The 26167-nt window shown below is 44.3% G+C and overlaps 1 pseudogene; it reads left to right on the top strand.

Moving 5' to 3' along the window:
- The first annotated feature begins 13464 nt into the window (after positions 1-13464).
- Positions 13465-13909, top strand: LOC118643811 (annotated as a pseudogene).
- The last annotated feature ends 12258 nt before the right edge of the window (positions 13910-26167 follow it).

The raw sequence follows: 26167 nt of genomic DNA on the forward strand, positions 1-26167 counted from the left end.
ATACTAGGTAATTAAAATGATGCAAGGCTTGTAAAACATGAAAGTAGAGGGTATTATCCATACAGAATAAAAGTTTCCTCCTTGTGTGTCTTTCAATTCACTCCTTAGGATCAATTCTTGGCTAAAATCAACGAACATTCATTGAGCATTTATAATGAACCAGACAGTGTGCTGCATGTGTTATGGGCATTGTCCTGACAATACCTACACAGAGACCATGTGGGTGGTTGCTACAGTGCCTTCCCTGTTTAATGAAGCAGCTGGGGCTCAGAGGTGAAGTAGCTGGCCAACTTCAAATGTTTGGGAAGTAATAAAACTAGGATTTGAACCAGACACCTGTGTTCTCGGTGGCTCTGAGACCCTGCAGGAGTCAGGCAGGTCGGCCCTCCAACTCCTCTCTCAGCAGACTTCACTTCCATGGGGCATCCACTGCCTGGGGTTACAGTAACCCAGGTTGCCTTCTGAGTATCTTCACTGGCTCTGCCTCTGCTCAAAGCAAGATTTATCGGTGGAGCTAATCAATTAAGCAATCGTTGTTTATTGAATTCCTCTTCAATTATTTAATATTTATTGAGCACTTTCCATGTAGCCAGCACTTGTATGCTAAGCCGTTGAGAATACAAGGGAGGTATACCATTCAGCCTTCATCTTCAGGGAGCTTGAAATCCAGCAGGGGATTGAGAAGGGGAGGCTGGCAATATTAAACCACAAAAGGAAATAAATACTCAAATGTTAAATTAATCAGCACAAACAGCATATTGAAAGGCAGATAGGGGACAGAGCTTCTCTATTATTTAATACAGAGTAAAAATGATGGACATGTGGGACTTAATAGCCTTCACAAGCAGGAAGGAATAGACGAGAGAAGGGTGGAAAAGAGGCATCCCCGGTGGAGAGGAACAGCTCAGGCAGTGACAGTGAGGGGGCCCCGGGGTCAGCACCCAGTCACTACTAATGTAACCAGAGTGAAGGGCACTAACCGCAGAGCCATGCCTGTCCAGCTTTAAATCTCAGAACCCAGGCTTGCTCCCCAGCACCCAAGACAGCAACTAGCCCAAAACTAGTTTTGTTGAGCTAAACTCGCAAAAATAAAAGACAGTCACTGGCTTGCAAGGAACTTAGCATTCAATAGAATGAAAAATACATATTTTATATATACATAAACAATGAGGGGGTTAGAGGTGCCAACCACCCCTCCCCACTCAGTATAATTTTGATTAACCAAAAATTTAACTACACTAGTTGTCCCTCAGAAGCTCAGGGAATTGGTTCTAGGACCCCTGTGGATACCCAAATCAGCAGATGCTCGAGTTCCCTATATAAAATGGCATTGGTCAATGCATGCAGGCAGCCCTCCGCATCTATGGGCCCCCAGCCAGGGATCAAAAACAGTACAGGTATGCCTTGGCCAGGTAGCTAAACTGGTTGGAGTGTCATCCCACACACCAAAAGGATGAGAGTTTGATTCTGAGTCACGGCACATGCGTAGGTTAGAGGTTTGATCCCTGATCTGGGCACATATGGGAGGCAACTGATTGATGTTTCTCTCTCTCTCTCTCTCTCTCTCTCTCTCTCTCTCTCTCTCTCTCTTTCTCTCTGTCTCTAAAATTCAACAAAAACATATCAATGGGTGAGGATGAAAAGAAAACAAAAATACAGTGTAGGTATTTATTTTTAAAAACTCCAGGTACAAGAGGACCCACTCTATTCAAACCATGTTGTTCAAGGGTAAACCATACAGCTACTTATAGGAGAAAATCAAACTTACCAAGTACCATTTATACTATAATAAAGAATTTTGTTTCCATCAACATGGCAAACTACATAATGTAACTCCTTCTTATAAAATACCCAGAAGTGCTGATAAAATTGGAAAAATAAACCATAGTTTTCAATACATGCACCAAATTGTCAAGAAAGTAAGTGATGTCCTCAGAACAACAACAACAACAACAAAAGTGTGAAGTGAAGACACAGATCTGGAGATGTGAGCCATGCTGAAGCCAGGGACCACCCTTGGCTCCTGCCAATCCCCATTGATTTGGGAGCTTGTTTCTACAGTTGAACAAGAGCAAGAAACAATCTGGACCCATACAAGGGGCCAGGGGGAGTTGAATTAGAAATATTTATATAAGCCAAGACCCTGAGGGATCTCACCCTTTAATTAAAGACATGCCACACTCACTGTGGGGTGCCATGGTGGGCCCTCTGATATGGTCTTACTCGTATTGGTGGCTATGGTGATGTTTGGGTTTTCAAAGGATTGGTGTCTGCTTTTAGTGAGTATCTAGTAATCCTCCCAAAGTCTGGCTAGTTCCTTTTCCTCTGTGCACAGGCACCGTGGTCTCTGTGGCTATGGATCTCTGCGTGAAGTGTAGGTAAAAAGATTTATAGTGTGTGCTGGTAGCAGGGATAGAAAGTCTTTCCTCAGGGAACCTGGTCTTGCCTTTAATCAAGAAGCTATGAGTCCATAATCTATCTCGCTCCTTGCAGTTGGACAAAGCCATGATTTTTATTTGGCTCATAAGGCTTGGAATTTTTAAAATTATTGTCCATATAAAGTAAATTACCTTTTTTAGTCCTAGAGAAATTATGATAAATTAGTTTCCACCAAAGACCCCAATGTATTTAGCATTTGACTATCATGTGGCCATGTTACATTATTTAGTCAATGTGCCCGTCATGTCTTTGTTTGTTAAGAACTGCCGCTTGGCCTCAACCACTCCAGGTGCCATCATCTCCTCGAAGTTGGGGATAATCCACCATCACATCGTTTCTGCAGAGAACAGGAACCAGAAAGCTATGCAAAAAGGCTGGCACCCCTTCATCAGTCTGATTCCCAGTTCTGGTTGTTTTCTGAAAGAAGTGTCTTTGAGCCCTCCAGGAAGATGGCAGAGGGAGGATGAATGGGTGTCACACGGGATAAATCCATCGCAAGCTCCCCGTCTTTTAAGACGTTGATTTCTTCCTCTACATTATACCAAAGAAGTTCTGGCTTCTTCATGCCATGTAGTTCCACTGACCTCAGGTTACAATTAATCCACCAAGCACATTGTTAGAACAATTTCCAACTCTTCTAGCTGACATATCATCCAGACTCTCCATTAGATGCACCCATATCAATAAATATGACCCAGTCCTACATTGTTTTTTTCTGACCTAGCACTCTCAAAATTTATTCTCACATATATTGCTCTGTTTTCTTTTAAAAATTTATCTTTATTGTCAAAAGTATTACAGATGTCCCCCATTTTTTTCCTGAATTGACCTCCTCCTCCCCCCATCCCACCCCCACCCCACCTTCACTGAACTAATGTCTGTGTCCATTGGTTATACACACACACATATACATTTTTTGGTTTATCTCTTCTCACCCCACCTCCCCACTTCCCTCTGAAGTTCATCAGTCTGTTCTATGCTTCCATGTCTCTGGATCTTTTGATATGAATTGGACTAATCTTGTAGTTCTTTTAGTATGTAAGATAGTGTGTACTCATCCCATGAGTCCTATAGACCATGAGGAGTGGTGGGTATGGGGCTTGAGGAAAATCAACATTCCCATGAAAGGTAACTGCTCCAGGTGAGCTCCTTAGCTGGGTTATAAACAAACTAGACTAGAGTTTTGGATGGAGGAAGATGGTCTGCTTCTGCTGGCATGTAAAATTATTGCAAGGAGGAAGCATCAAGTACTTAAATGTATCCAAATTGAAGAAAATGTTCCTCTTCCAATTCTCAGGTCCTGTTCTTTCTCAATCAGTGTCCTCACTTTTACATGAGAGATCTTAGAGGACCAAAAATCCCATTTGTGTTATAATTATGCAGCCTACAAGATCAAGTTTGGCAGCTGATTTTTAGGTACATTGGTCATACAGCTATGGCTGAAAAGGTATTATTTTAGTGCGATTATAGAAATATCTGGTTTCTTGACATTTGCTTGAGTGAAAATTTAGAGGACCAAACTTGTCCTTTTGTTTTTTAAGTTTTTCAGGGCAGCCATATGTATTCATCCAACACCACTCACTGTCCCTGACGATCTCATTTACTATCAATGTGTAGTACAGTAGCTAGCTACTTGATCTTTTATAGCCTTGTTTTAAATAGTAATTCATTTCAAGAATTTTCGGTGACAAATTTTATAAGCCAATCTAGGTTGTAAACAACCAGCATCCCATTTTCTACCAGTAGAGAAGTGATCACTGCCTTTAGGTATCACCAGATCACAAAATAATCCAAGATTTCTATTATTCAAGGTCTGTTTCCTGGAACCATTTCTAATATAAAATAATGTTATCAGTCAGAATTAGATCAGTGTAAACTACTCTAGCTATTTCAAGCCTCAAGGCATTTAAATCGTAAAATAAAGAAGAGGCTAAAGAAACAGAGGTTAATGAAAGATGTCACTAGATCTCAGTGGTAAGTAGATAGCTTTCAGGGAATTGGGAAGTTGCAGGTAATCCAGACAATTAGGGGTTGGCACACTATCTCTAGCCCAAAGGTGAGAGGTTTGTAGGAGGCCCATATAAAATCTCACCCAGCCAAAGCTCATAAGAGAACATGTTGCTATTGGAAGAATATTGATTTTATTTTGTCCTCTCTTATACCTTCCAAACCTTACATATCTGCCTCTTAATGGTAAAACCTACAAGACAAGTAATAACAAGTGTTGGTGAGTTCGGAGAGAAAAAGGAATTCGCATTTACTGCTGGTGGGAATGTAAACTGGTACAGCCACTGTAGAAAACAGCATGGAGGCTCCTCACAGAACTAGTAACAGAGTTATAATATGACCCAGCAACCCCTCTTCTGGGTATGTACCTGAAAAATTTTAAAACACTTATTTTCAAATATGTATACACTCCTATGCTCATCGCAGTACTATTCACAACGGCCAAGACATGGAAACAACTGAAGTTTGTTTGGATAAAGAAGATGTGGTGCATATATACAATGGAATACTACTCAGCCATAAACAAGACAAAACACATACTGCCATTTGCTACAATATGAATGGATCTTAAGAATATCATGTTAAGCAAAAAGAGTCATACATAAAAAGTAAAAAACCATATGATTTCACTCATATGTGGAACATAAAACTGAAAGTAACAAATGAATAAACAAGACCAAAAAAAAAAAAAAAAAACCTTATAGATACAGACAACAGTGTGGTGGTTACCAGAGAAAAAGGGGTAGTAAAGGGTAAAGGGAGTCAAATATATGGTGATAGAGGAACATTTGACTTTGGGTGGTAAACACACAACGCAATACACAGATGATGTAGGTAGAATTGTACACTTAACACCTATATAATTTTATTAAACAATGTCACACCAATAAATTTGATTTTTTAAAATAAAAAAGTTCACTGGTAGAGATTCTAATAAATACTACTTTCCAGACTTCTAACTCCTATGATACAAAAGAGAGAGCAGCTGAAGAAAAATGAGCTGTGTTGCCAAAAGACAGTCCAAAACGTGAAAGAGAGAAGTTACCATTGTTCAAAGACAATAGTGTCTACATAGAAGACATAATAAAATCTACAAATCAACATTTAGAAAAAGAGAATTTGGTAAGGTTGCTAAATTTAATATACAAATTAAATTGTATTTCTGTACATTAGCAAATAGCTACAAAATCCAAAACATTTACACTGCCACATTGTTATTATATATCTAGTCATGAATCTACCAAAAAAGGTCTAAGTCTTTCTGGAGAAAATTTAAAAATGTTATTAAAAGAAGTTCAATTAGACTTTAAATAAATAGATATACTATGTTCATAAATAGAAAGACTCAATTTCAAAATGATTCTAGTTGTCCTCAAATTGATCTATGGGTTTGATTAATTTCAATAAAAATCCCACTATGTCTATAACTGGTACTTAATAATAAATAAGGAAGAGCAAAATGCCAAGATAGATAAGATATTCCTAAAGAAAAGACAGGACAAAGATTTCCCCTACCAGATACTAAATCTATACTAATTATTAATTAGTGCTGCTACAGATTAATATATCAGTGGAGCAGAGTAGAAAGTACCAGAACAGATCCATGCATATATGAAATATTGAAGTTTTAGAGATAGCTATGTAGGTCAGTGGGGGAAAAGATTAAAGTTTTAAATAAGTTGTGCTGGTATATTTGGTCATTCATATAAAAAATTTTAAATTGAAATGTTACCTCACACTACAAAAAACATCAAATCCAGATAGATCAAGGTTCTAAATGTGAATGGTAAAACTTTGTATGTTTTGAAGAAAATGTCAGAGAATTTCTTCTTGGAATCAGGGTAGGGAGGATTTTCTTAAACATCTATAGAAAGTGTAAGTTACTGACGTTGGTACATTTAACTACATTATAATTAAGATATTTTTGTTCATCAAAAAGACCATAACAACAAGCCCAAAATTGAAATGATATTTGTCATACAAATTGACTAAGTGTTAGTATTCATAATATATAATGAACTTTTATGAATTAATTTTTAAGAGACCACAAAAAAAAAAAAATAGAAAAAGTTTGAGAAAGACATGATAAGGCACCTCACTTAACAGAAAACCGGTACAGCCACAAAAAGTATAATAAATAAAGCCACAAAAATATAATAACTAGTGTATCCCACTAGTTAGCAGAGAAAGCACATTGAATGTTGTACCCTTTCCTGCCATCGAATGGCACGAAGAAGGTATGAGTCTGTTAAGGCCAAATGTCATCTGGTGACAAAGCAAAGGGAATTTTTATACACTTGATGAGAGTGTAAATTGGTATAAGTACTTAAAAAACAATTTTTTTTTCTTCCCAATAAACCAACAACCACTTTTAGAGAAACTCTTGCATATGGGCAAGTATATTTATAACAGAAATATTTACAATAACAAATAAGCAAACTAAAAAAAAAAAAAAGATCCACCAACAGCAGAAGGTAGATTAAATGTGATAATGTCAAATAAATGAAGAAAGATTAACCAGAGCTCTACCTATCAACATAAACGACCATTACAAACGTTCTTTTGAATGATAAAGAGTACGTAAATTCTGATTCAATATATAAAATGTTCATAGATATGCAGAACCAAACAATGTATACTTTTCAAATAAATATCTGTATAGCTCAGTCCTGGATGATTATGAAGCACCCCAGACTGTAGGCCCTGAGCTAAGGGTATCCACCCATGTCGATCTGTATAATCCCCCCTTGTAATGATAACACACCCACCAACGGGTGATATATTCCTAATTTTACAAATGAGAGACGTTAGTAACTTAGCCGAGTGTACAGTAGGTGGTAGTTAGGACTGGAACCCAGAACACCTGGCGCCAAGGCCAGGCTGCTTCCTCCCCACCGCGGCCCACCCTCACTGAGAAACTTGTCTGCATCTTACCACTGACTTTCATTTTTTTTTACCCTCAGCAACTTACACAATGTCTTGTCTTTAACCCAGATTTTCAGGTCTACGGGGTTAGACTATGTCTTAAGTGTTTTCTATATTTACTACGATGCACAGGTGGAGAGGCCGCAGAGGTCCTCTACCAATCAGTGAATCACGCAGTCAGTTCCCTGGGGCTGAGCTAGGAGAGTAGCTCATGGGAAGCCTTCAGGAGCAGAAGGCACTGGGCACCCGTGAAACCTCAGGGTCCAGGGCCAGGGGGGGCTCAAGGCACGAGTGAAGGCAGTTCAGTTGTTTAGATGGGAGAGGATGAGGTTTCCTCTGAGAATCTGATAAAAGCTGTGAACTAGCTGCCCAAAGGAACACCTATCTCTCTGTAAACACACGGAGACAACTTCTGTGACAAAATAAGAACCCTGAGATACGGGAGAGGCTTGGGCTTAGAGTCGCGGTGCCCAGCGACATCACGGTGCTTTAGGCACTGGCCAGCCTCGCCAGGAGAGCGTCAGGGTGACCCCGCTTCAGGCTCCCCACTGGCCTGACAGCCCTGGGTCTCTTCAGCACGCTGACTCCTTTCCTCTCTGCTTTAGTGTTTCAAAGTCACCCTCTCTCCCAGCCAGGCTCCTTCATGCCCCTCAGCTCCGGTGGCCCTGACTCCGCTTTCTGGACGCAGCTTCGTAGACTCAGCCCCCTGTAAGTGGACCCCCTGTGGGCCTGTCAGAGGGCTAGACCCAGCTTGGCCCAGGTTCTGGCTTTCTTCCCTGACCCCAGCCTCCACCTCAGTGTGTGTGTGTTGGGGGGTGGGGCAGCAGCAGCATTTTCTCATTCTCTAATCACTTAAGTCATTTCTTTAATCTCCCTGAGGCTCAGCTGCCTTGGGAGAGCACAGGGGAAGGACAACTATCTCACAACAGTGTTGCAAAGAGTAAATGTGGAAACTGCTCTGTGAACTTGAACTCTAGGCCAGTGTGCGCCGTTCCATGAAGCAAGAACACTGTGGGGGCAGGGCGGAGGAGAGTGTGTCTAGAGTGGGGAGTGGGGCTCTGAGAAGAAAAACAGAGGTATGGACACATTTTCTGATTGAGTCTACCATTTCCTATTTGCCGCTTATGCTGGATAGGATAAGAGTGCTATTTTAGTATTATTGTTGTTGTTATTGTTGTGATTACCACCATCACTCAGCATACAGAAGGCTGGGTGCCAGGATCTGCCTGCACGGGTAGCAGTGGGGGTGCACGATGCTAGGAAGACGCAGAGTTCTGCAGAGTGCTGGCCGGAGCCTCCTCCCAGCCTGGGGCTCAGCCTAGAGGGAGTGGCGGACTCCTAGGCACATCCTGCCGGGGAGGGCCGGGGGCCAGGGACAAAGACTAAGTCCCATGAGGATTGTTAGTTCTCCTGTGGGGACCCTCACACTGCTCCACACCCTGGCTGACAGGCGTGACAATTCCGAGGCCGAGGAAGACCGAGGTGCTGGCAGTAGCCAACAAAGCCTGTGCCGCCCGGTTCCAACAGGCAGGTGATGTGCAGGGCCCTGGATCACCCATTTGGGATCATGGCTGCTTTTCTGAATCCAAGGCAAGGGGGTGAAGGCAGAACATGGGGTGCCTGTCCCGCCTCTACATCATGCAGGTACCGGCTCAGAGAGGCTCTGCAGCCTGCTGGCCATGTGCTGCAGCCACCTTGGTGTGTGGTGGGCTCCACTTTCCAGCCCCGGCCCAACCGCAGGGCACCCTCCTGGTTTCTCCAAGCTGTTTCCTGCCCCTGCCTTCGGAAATGGAGGCTGTTTCTTCTCTCCTGATCCCCTTTTCCTCTCCTAACCCATTTGTTTGCCTGGCTTTCTCTTTCCTCACTCCCTGCCCAGTTCTCCAGGTTTCTTCTCTTCGGGTCATGGTTGCCAACAATTTATGGTCGTGACCAGTGAGGAGCTCATACTCCCCACACTCTGTGGAGCACACGCCGGCTGTGCGCCACCCGCTCAGCACGTTGCCTGGGCTCTCCAGCCCTCCGGCCTCCCGCGCTCTCTGCTGCCCTGCTTGCGCGCTGTGGACACCGGGCTTCGGAGCATGAAGGACATGGCACTCCAGCCCCATCGCCAGACCGCCGACTTCGCTTCCTCACCTGTTACCAGTGTTTCTCATCACGAGGGATATGCAGCCTCTTAAGGAAACAAATTTACTGTGCTTTCCCTCCAGTGACAACATGGTGTTGAAATAGCTGCAAGCATAAAACTAGGCATTAATTTATTATATTTAACCTCTTTTTAAAAATTTTTTCCTTATTGGTTTTCCTTTTTAAAAATTTTTTCCTTGTTGGTTTTTAGAGAGAGGAAGGGAGAAGGAGAGAGAGATAGAAACATCTATGCGAGAGAACACCAATTGTGCCTCCTGTATGCCCCCCGCTGGGGATTGGTCCCACAACCCGGGCCTGCGCCCTGACCGGGAATTGAACCAGTCTTGGTACATGGGTCGACACTCAACCACTGAGCCACACCAGCCAGGCTATACTTAACCTCTTAAATAGGCCATAATAACAAAAATCTCAAAATCTTAGTGCCAATGAACAGCAAAGACTTATTTTTTCTCATCCTACCTGCGTTCCAGGTAAGCGGGAGGCTGGGTCCAGGAGCCGCATCACTGCATCGGTCGAGGGCGGGCAGGGAACGGAGAGCACACCCAAGCGGAGGGAGTCAGGGAGCACTTTACCTATTATGTAGTTGTCTGTTTACAAGGGTGTAGCCAGAAGTAAGGAACCCAGGAAGTTACAGTGTAGTGCCCGAGGGTTAGTAATGAGTAGCCCCCTTACCCTCTGGGACAAGGTGGGCAAGCAGTGACTTGAGCCTGGCGGAGTCTTGCCGCCAATCCAGGGTGACCTGCAAAGAGCGAGCCAGGGGACTTCACAGTCCAACCTTGTTCTCCTTCTGCCCTCTGGCTTCCTGCCAGAACTTCCCATTGCTACCCCAACCAGAAGTTAGAGTGCAGGGGGACCGTGGATCCAGTCCCAACAGTTCTGCCTCCCAGGGGCACAGAGACAGCTGGGGAGAAACTGAGGCAGTGCACGTGCAGACACAGCCAGATCCCAAAAGCTGCTAGAGGCGGAGAGTCCTGGAGGGGAGCCACGCTGCAGTGCAAGGCTGTGGCCCCATCACCCACACTCACTACTCAGAGGCCAGAGCTGGTCACGTGTCTGCTCCCGAGAAGAGACCCCAAAGTGCCATCTTGCCATATGTCCTGGAAGAGAACAGAATGGGGTATCTGTAAGCAGCCCTGAAGGCTGCCACAAAACCAAAATGAATTTGCAGGTTAAATACAAAGAAAATTACAATTCAAATTTACAGAATTAATTCAATGTTACAGTCAATATTGCTGGCTAAAACTGAGTCACTCCCCAAGGACACAAATACATCTAACGGGTGCTTTGAATTTGGCCTGCCTCCCTTTTCATGTGCCATGTGGCAATTCAGTTCTCCCACTAATACCCCAGCATCCACAAAGTCACTTGGTTTTCACTTGGCAGGAGCGCGCCATTTACGTTGTAATTTTCCCTCTGTTCTTCTCTCACTAGGCTACATCAATTACTGTAGTGCTAATTGTTACTGACACAATCGCAGTGCAAAGGCAAATGAATCCAGCAGTTGGTTAGAAGGTCGTTATCTGTACATATGATCCGGAAAATGCTTCTATTAATTTTTCTGTATTATCACTGAATTGAAAATAGAGTTAAACCGTTCTCATAGAGAAGTCAAAGACTCCTTAGAAATACAGCTTCTACCTGTCCTCTTGATTTCCACATTCTTGCCCCTGGACAGGTGACAGGACAGGTAGAGGTGGTAATGTCTCGTCCACCTGGGAGGAGCATCTCTGGCTGCTCTGGCTCTTGCTCTTCTGCTTTCTCACTCCTGCATCTGGTGCCACCACGTGCTCCCCTCCCCCCGGGGCCCCTGGCTGCTCTGTAATTCTCTCAAGCTGTTTCCTGGCTTCAGCTCATCCAGAAGGCTCTGTCTTCATCGCTGCCCTCGACATGCAGCCTTGGATGCTCTCTCCACTTTTTCCAGCCCCAAATCCCTCAGGTGAGCCCTGGGTGGTTACACTCTATATTTTTTTCTGTCATATGAACACAAGCCGAGCTTTACTAAAAATATTTTCTTACTCTGTACCACTTGTCATCTGATATCATTTTCTCACACCTACGTGACCCAGAAGTCCAAGTCACTCGGTTTTATATAGTGTGTTCTCATATAATACATTCCTAATCTGGGGGCCTCTGAACAGGCCTCAAGGGGACTCTTAATCTCCCCAAATTATATGCAAAATTTTCTCTGGGTAGATATTCAAATGCATATTTTTCTGAGAAGAGGGTGGCCAGAATTTCCCCCGATTCTCGAAGCAGCCTGGTATCCAACAAATGCTAATGTTTACTGTCTTACAGCTACCCAGTTAGAACTTCATGATACTCATTTCCATTTTATAGGCAGCGTATTTCTACTTACATTAAAATTGAAACGTTGTAGCCCTGACCGGTTTGGCTCAGTGGTTGGAGATTGGCCTGCGGACCAGAGAGTCGCCAGGTTCAGTTCCCGCCAGGGGCACATACCAGAAAAAAAAAAAATTGAAATGTTGTAGATAAGATTCTACCTTTCTATGTTTGCTCCAGAAATGACTGCAACATGGGGCTTTGCCATGAACTTTTGTAGAGTGTATTCTATGGCAAACACCATCCACAGCGTATTGACAGCCAGGCATTCCATAGTCCTCCCTAATATGGCCTGATTTAATTAGGTCTTCATTCCCAAGTGGGTCTGACAAGGAGGCTTCCCTCTGCTTCCAGTGGTTAACAGTGATTGATCTAAACTCTATCAGTATTCTGTTGCTACACAAGTTACCGCAAACCTAGTGGCTTCTAATAATGCACATTTATGATGTCAGTTTCCATGAATCTGGGCTCAGCGCTGGGTCCTCAGTGCTGGGTCTCACAAAGCTGTAGTCATCACCTCAGGTGTCTTCTTACGTGGAGGCCCAACTGGAGAAGAGTCTGCCAAGTTTGTTCAGGTTGTTGGCAGAATTCAGTTCCTTACAATTGGAGAAAAAGGGGCTTCAGTTCATTGTTGGCTCTTGGCCCAATGCTGCGCCTAGCCCCTGGAGGTCACCCACAGATCCTTGCCACGTGGCTTTCTCAATATGGCAATTGACTTCATCAAAACAAGGACAATCTCTAGAGATAGAGTCTTTTATAACATAATATAAAATAACTATAAAAGTGGCATTCCATCACCTTTGCCATCTAACGGTGACATCGCATATACATTGCCATATTCTCCTGGTGAGAAGAAAGTCACATGTCTCTCCCCCACTCCAGAGGAAACGATTATCCAAGACAGGGCATGAATACCAGGAGTGGGCATTGTTGGGATTACCTGAGGGTCTGTGCACCACACAAGCCACTCTGATTATTCTCATTCCCCTTGACAGTGAGTGGCATGAACATGTGACCCACTTCTGGCCAATGGGAACCCAGAGGATATCAGAAGGCGTGTGTGGCAAAGACTGCTGGTACCAATACCCACATGTCTTTTGTTCTGGGCAGATTAGACTGCATTCCCCAGCTCTTGGCCTCTGGGTGAGGCCGTACAGCTAGTTCTCACCACGTAATGTGAATAGAAATGAGGTATGTCACTTTCTGGGTCTTCTCCACCATCTCTCCTCCCACTCACAGGCCAGATGTGGGAGATCCAGCAGACTATTCTGAGGCCCTGGAGGACACTCGAGCCATTAGATGGTGGGAGCTTGGGCCCCTGGGTGTCTGCACGGAGAGAGCACTCTCCCCACCCCAGTCAGCTTGAATCAGACTAAGACATGAGCCTAACTAACTAACTTAACTAACTAACTAAGTAAATAAACAAACAAATAAATAAAGCTTCGTTTTGGCCTTTGGAATTTCGCTGGTGTTGTTGTGACAGTAAGTTCATGCTGATTAATGCAAAGGGCTCTGTAAAGGTTTTCTCCCTCCTACTGAAGCACGGTGCATGGGAGGCACCAGCTCTGGGAGAAGCCAGAGGTACAATGGGCAGTTGCTTCCGAGGAGATGTCGACTCCATTCTCCCACACCCACTGCCGAATCCCACAAGGACTTGGGACTGTCCTGAAGGACCGACCTGTGAGATTCTGAGGGAGCAACTGGACAATATATCATCTTTCTGCTACAGCACATTTTGAGAGTCTTCCAGAGAAAAGAGAGAAAATTAACTTCGATCTGGCAGAATGGGGGACTGAGGTAGACGGCCATTTCTATAACAACCATGCATGCATGGAGCAAGAACCACCTGAGAAAGAAAGTCTCAGACATCTGTGAAAGAGGAGACACCAGTCCCAGCGAGTGTCTCTGAACGAGAATCTTAGACTCTTCTGAAGAAGGTCAGGAAACAGAGGAGAAGGCTGCTGTCAACATGCAGGCAATCTTCCAGGGACACTTAGCCAGCGAGGAGGTGAAGAAAATGAAGCAAGATGATCTTGAAAAACAGAAAACATAAGAAAGCAACTGAGGAGACCAAAAACATAAAAAAATAATTCAAATCCATCAACCATGTTGTGATTGTCTTGTTTTTCTTAGTAAGGGAGATTTGATGTAGTAAAATAACATTTGTTGCTGCTGTGAAAATCTGTCATGAGCATGTGTTTAATAAACATGCCATTGGGGGTAAAATGGTGCCTGGGAATGAGGAGAGGTCCTTCCTTCCATCTCTTTAATGCCTGTCACGTTTGCATCTTGCATAGAATAGCTACAGACACCTTGAAATCTTATGGAGTACAAAAGAAAAAGGAGACATTTTCAGCTGCTGAATTAACCAGACTCTGGAATTCTTATTACATAATATAACACAATTTTTTCGATCTCTTATTCACATTTGGTTGTATAATCCATTATTTTTAGGTGAAAGCATCCCATTCGATACGTAATTCAAGCTTAATTCTTAATAGCCTGTATCCTCTCTATACTTACATCATCCCATATTTTCTGATACTTAACCAGCTGGTTTCTGTGACCCACTACAACAAACGTATTCATGTTCAGAAAATTGAGCCACAGTCCACTGCCTGATCAGCTGATGCATAACTACTTACTTCCTCTGTATTCTCTAATAATGCAAGTCTGCTGGGAAAGATAACACATTAAGGGGTTATCAGACCCTAACACCTTGGTATAAATGAGCTTATCAGATCCTCTATTAAATACTTCTTTGAATTCTTGGCCATTTCTCTACATTTTGTAAGGAGTTAGCATGGCCCATCCAGGAGCTCTTATCTTCAGGGAGTGGTCAGGTGAGGAGAAGAAGACAGCCCTGGGCCTCTAAGACTGAGCCTCTTTTTGGGAGAAATACACATGGGAAGGTAGGATAGTAAATTACTTTCTCACTAACATATTCATAATCAGTGTTGTTGTAATTATAGGCCAACCTCCTTCAGAGAGCTGAGTCGAGAGAGGACTGGGTGACTTGGCTGGATCCCAATGGGCGCTGAGCACAATCAATCTATAGGACCTGGTGGAAGTGACCACTGAGATGGAGGTAGCTGTGGGTAGTATGACTGCCGGACAGTAGTGCTCATGGGCAGTGAGTGGCAAGGCCCTGCTGGCGAAGGGCTCTGTAGAGCTCATCCACAGTGGGAAGTCCTTATTGTAGTACCCCCTGGACTACCAGAGGAGGGCCAGCTGTGTCTTTTCCCCACGTAAATACACCTCCACTCCTGGAAGGTGGGGAGAGGGTCAGGAGAAAGAGATAGATAGATGGATATATAGATCCCCATCTCCCTCTCTTCCTTTCCTTCTTGTCTCCCTGCCTATGTCCTTGGAGGACTCTTGAAAAAAACACTGGGCTAAAATGAACTTGCATCTGATAAGCTGTGTAACAAAGTACCTTCTTTGTTCTTTCTCTCCCTCTAAATCATCAAATCTGTGGGGTTCTTACTCTGACAGGGCAGGCATTGTGCTAGTTACTGGGGATAAGCAGAAAAGAAAAGAATTCCTTCTTATAAAGTTAAACTAGACCAGATGATCTGACAAGTATGTTTTACTCACTAGGTTCCCAGTGCTGTCCAGCTTCCTTGTCCTGTGAAGTCCCCGCTTTGGCCGACCAGCAAAGGGCAGTCTAGCCTCTCCCCTCCTCCAGTGCAGCGACCCGGCTGCCCGGGTGCTGCGCGTCACCCTTCAGTCAACACGCAGCTACTGATCCGTTAATGTGACCCGAGCAGAAGTATAAATAACTCTTTGATAATCTCTTAGTATTTGATCATCCCAAACAACATTTTCATTTTCATTAGGGTTTTACATTGTCTGGTGGATTTTATTTTTTAATTACAAAATAATTTAAGTTTTAAAAATGTCAAATAGGGTAGATACAGATGTGTTTAGGTAGAAACAGGTAGAGATGTGGATTTATACTTTCATGGACTTATGTAAATGTGATCATTTTTCATATGAATTGTGAATTTTTTCTTTTCTCCCTCTATTTCCTGCTCAGTTCCTCCTCCTCCTCTCCAGCCCCTTCTGTGCGAACAACCCTCAGCCTCAAACCTTCCTCCATGAAACCATGGAACCCATTTCAAACTATTATGTGTCCTTGCGAGTGTTCTCTATTTGTGTATACTCAAACCAGGATGTAAGAATACATGTAAGAGAATGTTGAAATATTGTTGTCAGTGGCAAAAACACTAGAAACAAAATGAGCATCGATCAGTAGAGAATGGTTGAATAAATGCTGGTACGACAACATATTTCTATTAGGCTAGGCTAGGTGTTGATGTGGAATAAACAATTCTAAAATCTCAGTGGCTTAAAACAGTAGAAATTTCTCAATTATATGTCCCATTCAAGCCATAAGGAACCCCTGCTGCTCAGGGACTCAGGCTGATGGAGCAAACACAGCCTTGAATATTGGTATGGCCATGCTGGGGGGAGAGAGTTCTGGCGGATCTTGTACCAGATGAGTGAACGCTTTAGCCCAGAAGTCATAATTCGATGGCTAACTGTAGTCACAGGCCCTATTCAGCCACAGGTGAGCCACGAAGGGAAGTCCTACTGTGTGTCTGGAAGGGAAGGAAACTAAAAGTGTTAGTGCATAGCTCCAGATCCTATTATGTATCCATTAATAAAGAGAATAGAAGTGATACTTCTTCTATACCTTGCAACCCAGGGGTGATTCTACAAAGGATTGCTGAGTAAGAAAATCACAATGCAGACAAAGGAGTAAAACAAGATCCCATTATTTTTTTAAGCAAACAGTGACTCAAACATTTTATGACCCAACAATTTCACTTCTAGGTATTTATCTAAAAATAAAATCCAAAACACTAATTAAAAAAAAATATATAGGAAGCTCTATGTTCATTGCAGCATTATTTACAATAACCAAAATATTAAAGCAACCTAAGTGTCCATCAGTAGATGATTGGAATAAAGAAGATTTGGTACATATATATGATGGAATTACTGAGCCATAAAAAGAATGAAATCTTACCACTTGAAACAACATGCATGGACCTAGAGGGTATTATGCTGACTGAAATAAATCAGACACAAGAAGACAAATACCATATAATTTCACTTAAATGTGGAATCTAAATAACAAAATAAACAAACAAAACAGAAAGAAACTCATAGATACAGAGACCAGACTGGTGGTTGCCAGAAGGAAGGGAGGTTGGGGCTGGGTAAAGCAGGTGATGGAGTTACAAAACTGGTAGTTACAAACTAATTACAGAGATGTAAGGTATAACATAAAGACTATCGCCAATAATACTGTAATAACTATGTATGGTGCCAGGTGGGTATTAGATTTATCTGGGTGATCACTTTGTAAGTTGCATGAATGTCTAACCACTACACTGTACACCTGAAACTGATATAGTATTGAATGTCAACTGTAATTGAAAAACAAAAATAAATGAAAGGAAAAAAAATCTTTATGTATGTGTTGGCTTGCGTTTATAATAATATGTGTTTACCTGTTGCCTAGTTATTCTCATACATCATAAGCATCAGAATTACATCCTTGTCAATGTCAGGATGCTTGGGCTCCAACCCAGACCTACTGAGTCCAGTCTGGTCTGTACATTAATGAGGAGCCAGAACTCCATACCCAAGGACGATCCTTTATTTTATAGCATGTTGCCCACACCGTTGTTCATTCATCTCAAATGACTTTCTCCCTGAGGAAAAAGTACTAATTTGTTGATCTATCAATTTACCCATCAAATATTTATTGCACATCTGATATGTGCCAGGGACTTTGCTAGATGTTAGAGCTTCAGTAATGACAGAACAGACTAGGTTCTATTTTTATCTTACAGTCTAGGGTAGGAAGAACATTTAAGAAGTGTACACTCCCGGCTGGTGTGCCTTAGTGAATTAAGCATGGTCTCATGGACTGAGAGGTCCTGGTGCTATTTCCGGTCAGGGCACATGCCCGGGTTGCGGGCCCCCTCCCCAGTAGGGGGCGTGCAGGAGGCAGCTGATCAATGTATCTCTCTCACATTGATGTTTCTGTCTCTCTCCCTTCCTATCTCTCTAAAATATCAATTACAAAATTTTTTTTCAAATAAAAGGAAGTAGACACCACATTAATTCACATGTACAAAGTGTGATAAAGGACTACGAAGGAAAAGATTGTCATGAGTCAGGATAACAAGAGGACCACATTTAAACTGGGAGGTGAAGGGGGGTCACTCACAAGAAGGAAGGCTTATTGGAAACTGTTGGGGTGAAGCCAGAAGGCAGGGGATTCTGAGCTGAACAGAGAGCATTCCAGGCAGGGGGCTGCTGGTGGGAAGGCCCAATGTGGGCAGTGGAAGAGTGGTAGAGATGACACCAGACCGTGCAGGGCCTTGTAGGCATGGTAAGGAGTTTGGCTTTATTCTAAGTGCAGTGGGACCATTATGGTTACTAGAAGCTTGGCAAGAGAAGATTGATATATGTTGTCTTTTTATAGCAACTTTATTGAGGTATAAGTTATATACTATAAAATGGACTCATTTTAGATGTTCAGTTTGATGAATATAAAATACAAATACATACATATGCATATATACATATGTACATATTCACACACATATGTACATATATATCTGTATATATGTGTGTGTGTGTGTGTGTATGTATATAAAGATATATATATATCCACCACCACAATCAAGATATAAAATATTTATATTATCCCAAGTGTTCCCTTGTGCCTCTTCACAGTCAGTCCCTGCCCCTAAGCAACCCTGACCTCTTTTCTGTCCCTTAGATCAGTCTTCTCTAGAATTTCATGTAAATGAAATTTCACCATGTGTTCTCTTTTATGCTTTTATGTCTAGCTCACACAGCAAAATGTGATGAGATTCACCCATATTGTCGTATGCATCATTACCTCATTTATGTTTATTTTTGAGTCATAGGTTATTGCATAGATATAACACAATTTGTTTATTCTTTACCTATTTATTGTCACTTATGCTGTTTTCTGTTTGGAGCTATTATAAATAAAGCTACTATGAACATCATACTCAAGTCTTTGTGCAGACATATGTTTTTATTTTACTTGGGTACATGCCCAAGTGTGGAAATGGTATCTCATAGGGATATCTTATGCTTAACATTATAAGAAACTGTTAGTTTTTTTCCCCAAAGTAGTTGGAAAACATTTCTACCCACATTATATGGCAGCTTGTTGATCCAGATCTTCATCAACACTTGCTATTATCAGCCTTTATAATTTTAGCCACTAGCATGAGTGTGTAATAATATCTCATTTTAGTTTTAATTTACTTTTTTTTTATGAACTAATGATGTTGAATACCTTTCATGTACATATTGGACATTCATAAATCCTCTTTAGTGAGGATTGTTTGCCAATTTTTTATTGAGTTGTCTTATTATTAAGTTATAAGAGTTCTTTATATATTTTGGATATAAGTTTTTTGTCAACTAAATGTATAATGAATATTTTTCTCTTGGTTTATGGTTTGTCTTTTCTAATTAACATTTTTCAAAGAAAAAAGTTGAAAATCTTAATAAATTCACCATATTATTTCTTTAATGGTTTATACTTTTTGTTTCCTATCTCAGAAATATTTGCCTAATCCAAGGTTATAAAGTTCTTGTCCTGTGGATATTTCTAAAATTCTACAGTTTTATTTTTTTATATTTAGGTTTATGATTCATTTCAAGTAAATTTTTCTATATGTATGAGGAAAGGATGATGATTAATTTTTGGTCTAGTTTTAGGTTGTTCTAGCACAATTTGTTGAAAAGACGCTTCTTTCATTCATTAGATTGCTTTGCCATCTCTATTGAGAATAAACTGGTCATATATATATGGGTCTATTTCTTAATTCTCCATTCTGTTTCATTGATATATGCGTTCATCCTTATTCAGTACTATGCAGTCTTGGGTTGTAGGGTTGGGGGTTTGATGGATGAACAAAATGTAATCTTGAGCTATGCATTCTCAGGACCTGGCCAGCCAAGGATCAAAGTATGCATGTGAATAAATAAGGTTTGCCTAGAGGATTGGAATGCCACCCTGTCCGAACTGAATGTATTGAATATATGTGAATAGATAAGGTTTGCATGTCAAAGGATTGGACTGCTGCCTTGAAAGAAACAATGGGCAGAAAGCCCAGGCATGAATGAATTTGTTTTGTTGTATCTCCTTTGATGTTTCTCCACTGAGAAAAGTGAGAGAGAAGAAATATACTGGGCTTGGCTGTATGGTTAGCAAAGATGCTATCTCAAGGAAATAATTACCTAAAACACTATGTAATCTGGGAAACCACTTTGCAAATATATTGGGCTGCATCCAGAGATCTGGAGCATTTGCTCCCTTGTGATGCTCCCCCTCACTCCTAGCATTGCATTGCGATGACCCCTGGCAGGCCGAGAGAGTCAGTATTGGGTCATGTAGCTTTATAGTGCATCTTGAAATTAGCTACTGTGAGTCCTCCAATTTGGTTCTCCTTCAAAAATGTTTTGTCTATTTTAGAATCTTTGCTTTCTATACATTTTTAAAACCAGCTTATCACCTTCTATTTGAGAGAACTTACATCTCAACAGTGTTGTTCTCCCAATGTTGGATTTGCCTGATAGCTTTAGAGAAATTGCTCTTCTGCCCATCTGATGGCCTAAATTACTTCAAACAACATGACAGGCTTGAGTCTTTGAGGTTCAGAGGAGTTCATGGTTATTGATTCTGCAATCTCTAGAAACCTACATACCCAGAAGATTCCTCCTCTCTTGCTTCATGCTCCTAGGGAGACAGACAAGTTCAGGCAAGCAGGGGCTTCCTTCACTGAGGTCCCCACAACCAGTTGTTGCTAGGTAGAGCTTATAGATCCAGACATCTCTGCTTCTTAGTTGAGATGAGTGATGAGTACCTTGATCAGCCTTACCCATAAGCAATATTTTATCACAATAAGAGCAGGCAAGTGTCAGACCTGGGCTGCAGTGTGCAAGGACACACTTAGATGAGGCCCACAGCACAGCCTCCCAGTGAACTGTAGGTGCAGTGTGCTTGGTGAAGGAACCACTGGACTGGTTTTCTAGTCTTAAAATGTGTATTCACATCCCTGTTCTAGACTTTCTGGGTAGTATGGTCTTTGACAAACTATCCAACTTCCCTCAGCCTCTATTTCTTTATCCTTTCAAAGGGTATGAACATCTTGGCCTCATTTGTTCAAAGTGAGGAAGAATGAGTTGGTAGTGGTCAGGATAAACCTGTTTGCTGAAGCTGGGAAAGTCAGATGCAGGGAGAACAGGTGGAAACTGGAGCTAGGCCCCCTCTGCCCAGCCAGACGCACAGGGAGAGCAGAACATAGCCTGGACTAGAGCAATAAGCAAGGAACAGGTAAGGAGATGACAGACTACCCCAGCCCAGCCCCGTGCATCCTTTCCTTGTCTCCTTGCCTTTGCTCTGCCTGCCTTCTCTCGGGGGCTCCATCACAGCACTCCCGGGGGGATGCAGCCCAGACACTGTGGGCAGACTCAGCTTTGTGGATACTGTGAGCCAGATTTCACTGAGGGCTTCCCAGCTATCATCCTTCTCTCTGACTGACCACTCTCCTCTGTGCCAGGGAGTCACTGTGACAGAACTGGGCATTAAGGGGCCCATTTTGAAATGTAAATGCATTGTCCCTGGGTTCACCATATCTTACACTGCATGTCTGTGTCTTCCACGTGGGGAGAGGAGAGCTCCTCCTCTTTGTTGTCAAACCCCTCCTGCTTTGCCCAACTCTGAAACTATGGGATGTGGTATTGGGTCCTGGCACTGGGCAGTCTCTCCATCTGAGACGGTTGAGAAAGCGCATGTCCCAGAAGGCCAGGGTAAGAGAAAATTATGATTCCTGTCTGGGGCTGAGACAGGGCCTTCTGTCTAGGAAGGGCCATCAGTGGGAGGCATGGCTGCTTGGGGTGGGAGCCGGGCTGGATGCACTCCCTTCGCATAGAGTTTCCTGTCTCCTCAAGCAGTGGTCCAGGATCTCTCACCCCCACAGGGCTCCCCAGGAAGTGAGTCCATTTCCCCACATTGATTTTACACCCCTCTGTGGGAACAGGGGGCTGAGCGGAGTGGGATATGAGGGGCTGTAACCTGGTGACAGAGGGGGGAGGAGAAGAAAGAACTGCTCATCAGGTCTGCTCCCCAGAATCAGAGCAGTGGCCCAGAGAGGATTGGCCCTGAAAATGCCGTGCCAAAAGCAAATTCCTGAACTAGCACGTGGGGACTCTCCCCCACGTCCTCCTGTGCCCTCTTCTCTCTCCTACCTTGTGTGGGCTTTTTCTGGGACATCATTTAGGTGTCTGGGCAGGATGACAGGGAACCTGGGTGGGTTTGGCATACTTCTTCCCCATCTTCCCAATTCTTGGGCTTCTGGGTTCCTGCCCCTCACATTGGGGGCCCCCTCCCCTCAATCCTACTCACTAACTCCTCTGAGGCCCCATTCCTTCAATAAAGGACCTATCTGCTCTGAACAGCTCCCTTTACAGAAGACACACTCAATACATTACTCTCCCCAGGAGTATATGCACTTTGGAAGAGAAGCTCAGAGGTGTGCTTAAATCCAAGTCCCGTCGGACTCCTGAGAAGTGCCAGGCATCAGTGGGCATACATCTCTTCCCAGTGTGCCCTCTGGTGACACGAGGTGGTCTTTCCCTGTGCAGGTCGGATACTGCTGCTCTGTATGCTTTACGGCTGGCTCATGGGCGCCCGGACCGACAACACGAGTGTCACCACACACCCAGCTTGGGCCCTTCCTCCCCAGATGTGGTCCCAACATTGACATAGCTTCCTGTAGTGATAGCACCCCCGCCTCTCAGACAGGAGACCCCTCGGGTGGCCCTGGCAGCCACTGCCTTCTCTTAAAGCTGCAAGACTCTCAGAAGTCCGGTTCTGTAGTTGTCCGCCCCTCCCCCCAGAGCCAGTTCAAAGTGCTTAATTAACAAATCTTGAGTACCAGGAAGTTGTTTACTTGGCTTCCTTGAGAACCGTTCTCTAAGGAGTCAAAGCACTGCTAATAGATTTTCTTGTTGTTGCCTCCATCCATCAAACAACCTCCTTCATTTCAAACATTGCTTTATCCTTCCCCCTGGGATCTCAGTCTCACTCCGAGAACCCGGAGAGGACTCTGCTTCTCTAAGCAGCTCTGCCTTGCAGCGACTGTGCCCACCCCCACCAGGCTGGGCTTTATTTTAATTAAAGAATGGGTAGGGAGAGACAATTACAGACAGGTTTACAGGGAGACTCACGGGCCCTCGTGCTCTGGGACATGTGCAGATACACTTACCTGCATGGGTTTGCTTCCACATGTTCCACCCTTCTGTGGCAATGGGAGCAGAACTCACCTGCTGGCCATCGGTGCCTCTCCCTTTCGCCACAATAAACAGTTTGAGGCTGACTTCAGTGCACCCGCCCGTACTCCCCTCTAACTGCTGCCAGACCCTGGCCCCGCCTGCCCCTGCCCCTCTAATCCACTCGTCTGGTGTCCCCACAGGCTCCTCTTGGACTCTGTCTGCTTGGTTGGATCCTGGACTCCTGGTCCACGTTTTCTGGTCTATCTGCTCCCAGTGAGGCCTTGAACGTGAGGACTCCCCCTGACACACTGCATCACAAGAGACTGTGGGGCACGGGGGGGGGGGAGGGGGGGCTGCAGTCAGGCATCACCCGAGGGCAGGAGGCAAATCTTAACCCAGAATACAGACCATGGCACAGAGATGAAAATCGTAATTATCGTTATTGGTGACATTTACTGGCACTTACACATGCCAGGCGACTCACATTCATCATTACACATAACCCTCAGAACCATGCTCTAAGTAGACGCTACTCTAGACTGGCCATGAAGTCTAGAACACAGTTGATGTTAGTCTATCATAGACTATCACGTACTCTCTATAAATGACTTACTATATATTTGCCTGTGTTTCCAGACTTGGAGTCACCCTGCATTATTCTGTCAGTGTTATAGATGAGGAAACTGAGACTCATCGATACTCTGCAGGAGAGCAGAGATTCAGACTCAGGTCTCTCCAACTTCAAATGCTGTGCCCTCAACCCTGTGCTATATGAACCTACCATGCGGGGGGAGTCCCTTCGTCTTCATCCCAGAATTCAGCCCTGCTGTGCACACAGAGACCTCGGGGCAGCCCTTGCTAGAACGTACACTCAGGGAGAGTCTCAGGGAGGTGTGGAAGTTCCAGAACTAGAGCATCTGAGAACTTGGAAGACCTTATTCAGATGGAAACACAATGGTTCTTAGCTATTTTTGAACTCTTAAAGCAGTGGTTCTCAACCTGTGGGTAGCAACCCCTTTGGAGGTTGAACGACCCTTTCACAAGGGTCACCGAAGACCACCGGAAAACACATATTTCCGATGGCGATTCATAACAGTAGCAAAATTACAGTTATGAAGTAGCAACAAAAATAATTTTATGGTTTGGGGTCACCACAACAGGAGGAACTATCTTAAAGGGTCGCGGCATTAGGAGGGTTGAGAACCACTGTAAAGAATCTGATGAAAGCTATTGACCCCCTTCCCTGAGAAATGCACACATATGCATACACTATTGCCTTTGATCTGGAGGTTCTCGCGCCGCAGAAGCACAGCCTCGGGCCTCGACTGGCATCCCCCTTGTCATTTTGTTCTGTGTATACACATATCCTATGTCTGCCTTCCTCACCAGTTAGGCTAGATTAACCTAAGCTAGAGAGCTTCCTACCTAGCCCAAATCCCTCCTTGTTCAAACATGGAAATAGCCCCAGAGAAGCGAGGTTTTCTACCCAACATCACGTTGTCGGTGGGGCTGGCAGAGCAGGCCTAGAGCCGAGGTGGACCATCCCTTATAAATCACTTAGGCTGGAAATGTCCTGAGCCAGGTCAGGGCACCTGGGTTCCATGCTGAGCAGTCCTTGCCCACCTGAGGGAGCAGCCGCTGTTGGGGGCCACTGGTCAGTCCCTCACTGCGAGTACCGACTTCCATGTGGAAGACCACTGGGCTCTCAGGTCTTCTCACTACCCCGTGGGGCCTCCTCTCCGCCAGCCCACTCTCACCAAACACTGAGGGCCTTACAGAGCTCCCGGCCCAGGAGGCTGCAGAAGAATGCTCAGAGAGACTCCTTATGGAAGAATGAGACAGCCACGCATGACAGGAACAGTCCCCAGGATCGTGGGCACCCAATTCTTTCTAATAAGAAGTAACCACATTTTTTTTCCAAAACTGAGGCTGTTCAGCTGGAAACCGCATCCTCCTGCTCTGGGAAGTCTTCCCTGACCCAGAGAACAGGGCTGGCCCAGCCTTGGGGGTTATTGCCCACCTCCACCATGCCCACACCTGGCTCACTGTCCGCGCACAGCGGGTGCACACAGACCCTGCCGCCAGGATCAGGAAGGTTTGGGGCACTGTTTGGTGTGCAGACATGCACCGAGGGCCTACCGCTCCCCACCCCCCTCGCCTTGCCTCAGCTGGAAGGTTGCAGCGACTTGGGCTGTGATGGGCTCATTTTGGTGGCAGGAGGAGCCTGCCCTGTAAGACATCGATATTAACAGCCCTTGTGATGAACCCCAGTCCGCGCCGCTGCTTCCGTCCAAGTTTACACAGTAAACAGTGTGGTTAGTTTATTTGATGAAGTCTTCAGAGGAGCTAATAGGTTCCTCCTGCCCTGGAGCTTCTCTTCCTGCTGGGCTGGTGCAGCTGCTTGGCCAGGGAGGCCCCACTGCTGTGTGGGCCAGGGCCGGCCTGGGGCCAGACGTGGGGCCAGGAGGCTCAGGCCGGGCTGCAGCCCCTGCGCAGGGAACAGGGCGGCTCTCCGGGGAAGAGGCCTCCTCAACAGCTCCTGCAGGGCAGCCCCTTAACAGTACTCATCCGCTCTTAGCCGCTGAGCCTGGTTTCTCCAGCATAAACTGACACAGGACACTGGTTTCTCTCACTGGTTTAATGGGGAAATGGGAGATAAATATGAATGGAGATGTTGTAGTTTCTTCTTCATTTTATTTTTCAAAGCTGGCCTTAGAGACTCCACAGTTCCATGTCACTCCAGACACCTTCCTGCAAGGAGCCCTGGGGACGAGCTTTTCTGCAGTGTGGCCTGTCGCGGACAGCTCACTGCCAGGGAGCCGGGACCTGGCGCTGGGGGCCCAGGACTTGCATTTGCACAGTGCAGTGCCAGGTCTGGTTTGGGTATCAAGAGGGGTTGACCATGCAGCTGCATGTCAATCGCAGTGTATGACTTTGGGAAATGCAAGGAGTGGTGGGACCATCTCAG

The sequence above is a fragment of the Molossus molossus genome, unplaced genomic scaffold, assembly GCF_014108415.1.
Source record: "Molossus molossus isolate mMolMol1 unplaced genomic scaffold, mMolMol1.p scaffold_m16_p_4, whole genome shotgun sequence".
Lineage (NCBI taxonomy): Eukaryota > Metazoa > Chordata > Mammalia > Chiroptera > Molossidae > Molossus > Molossus molossus.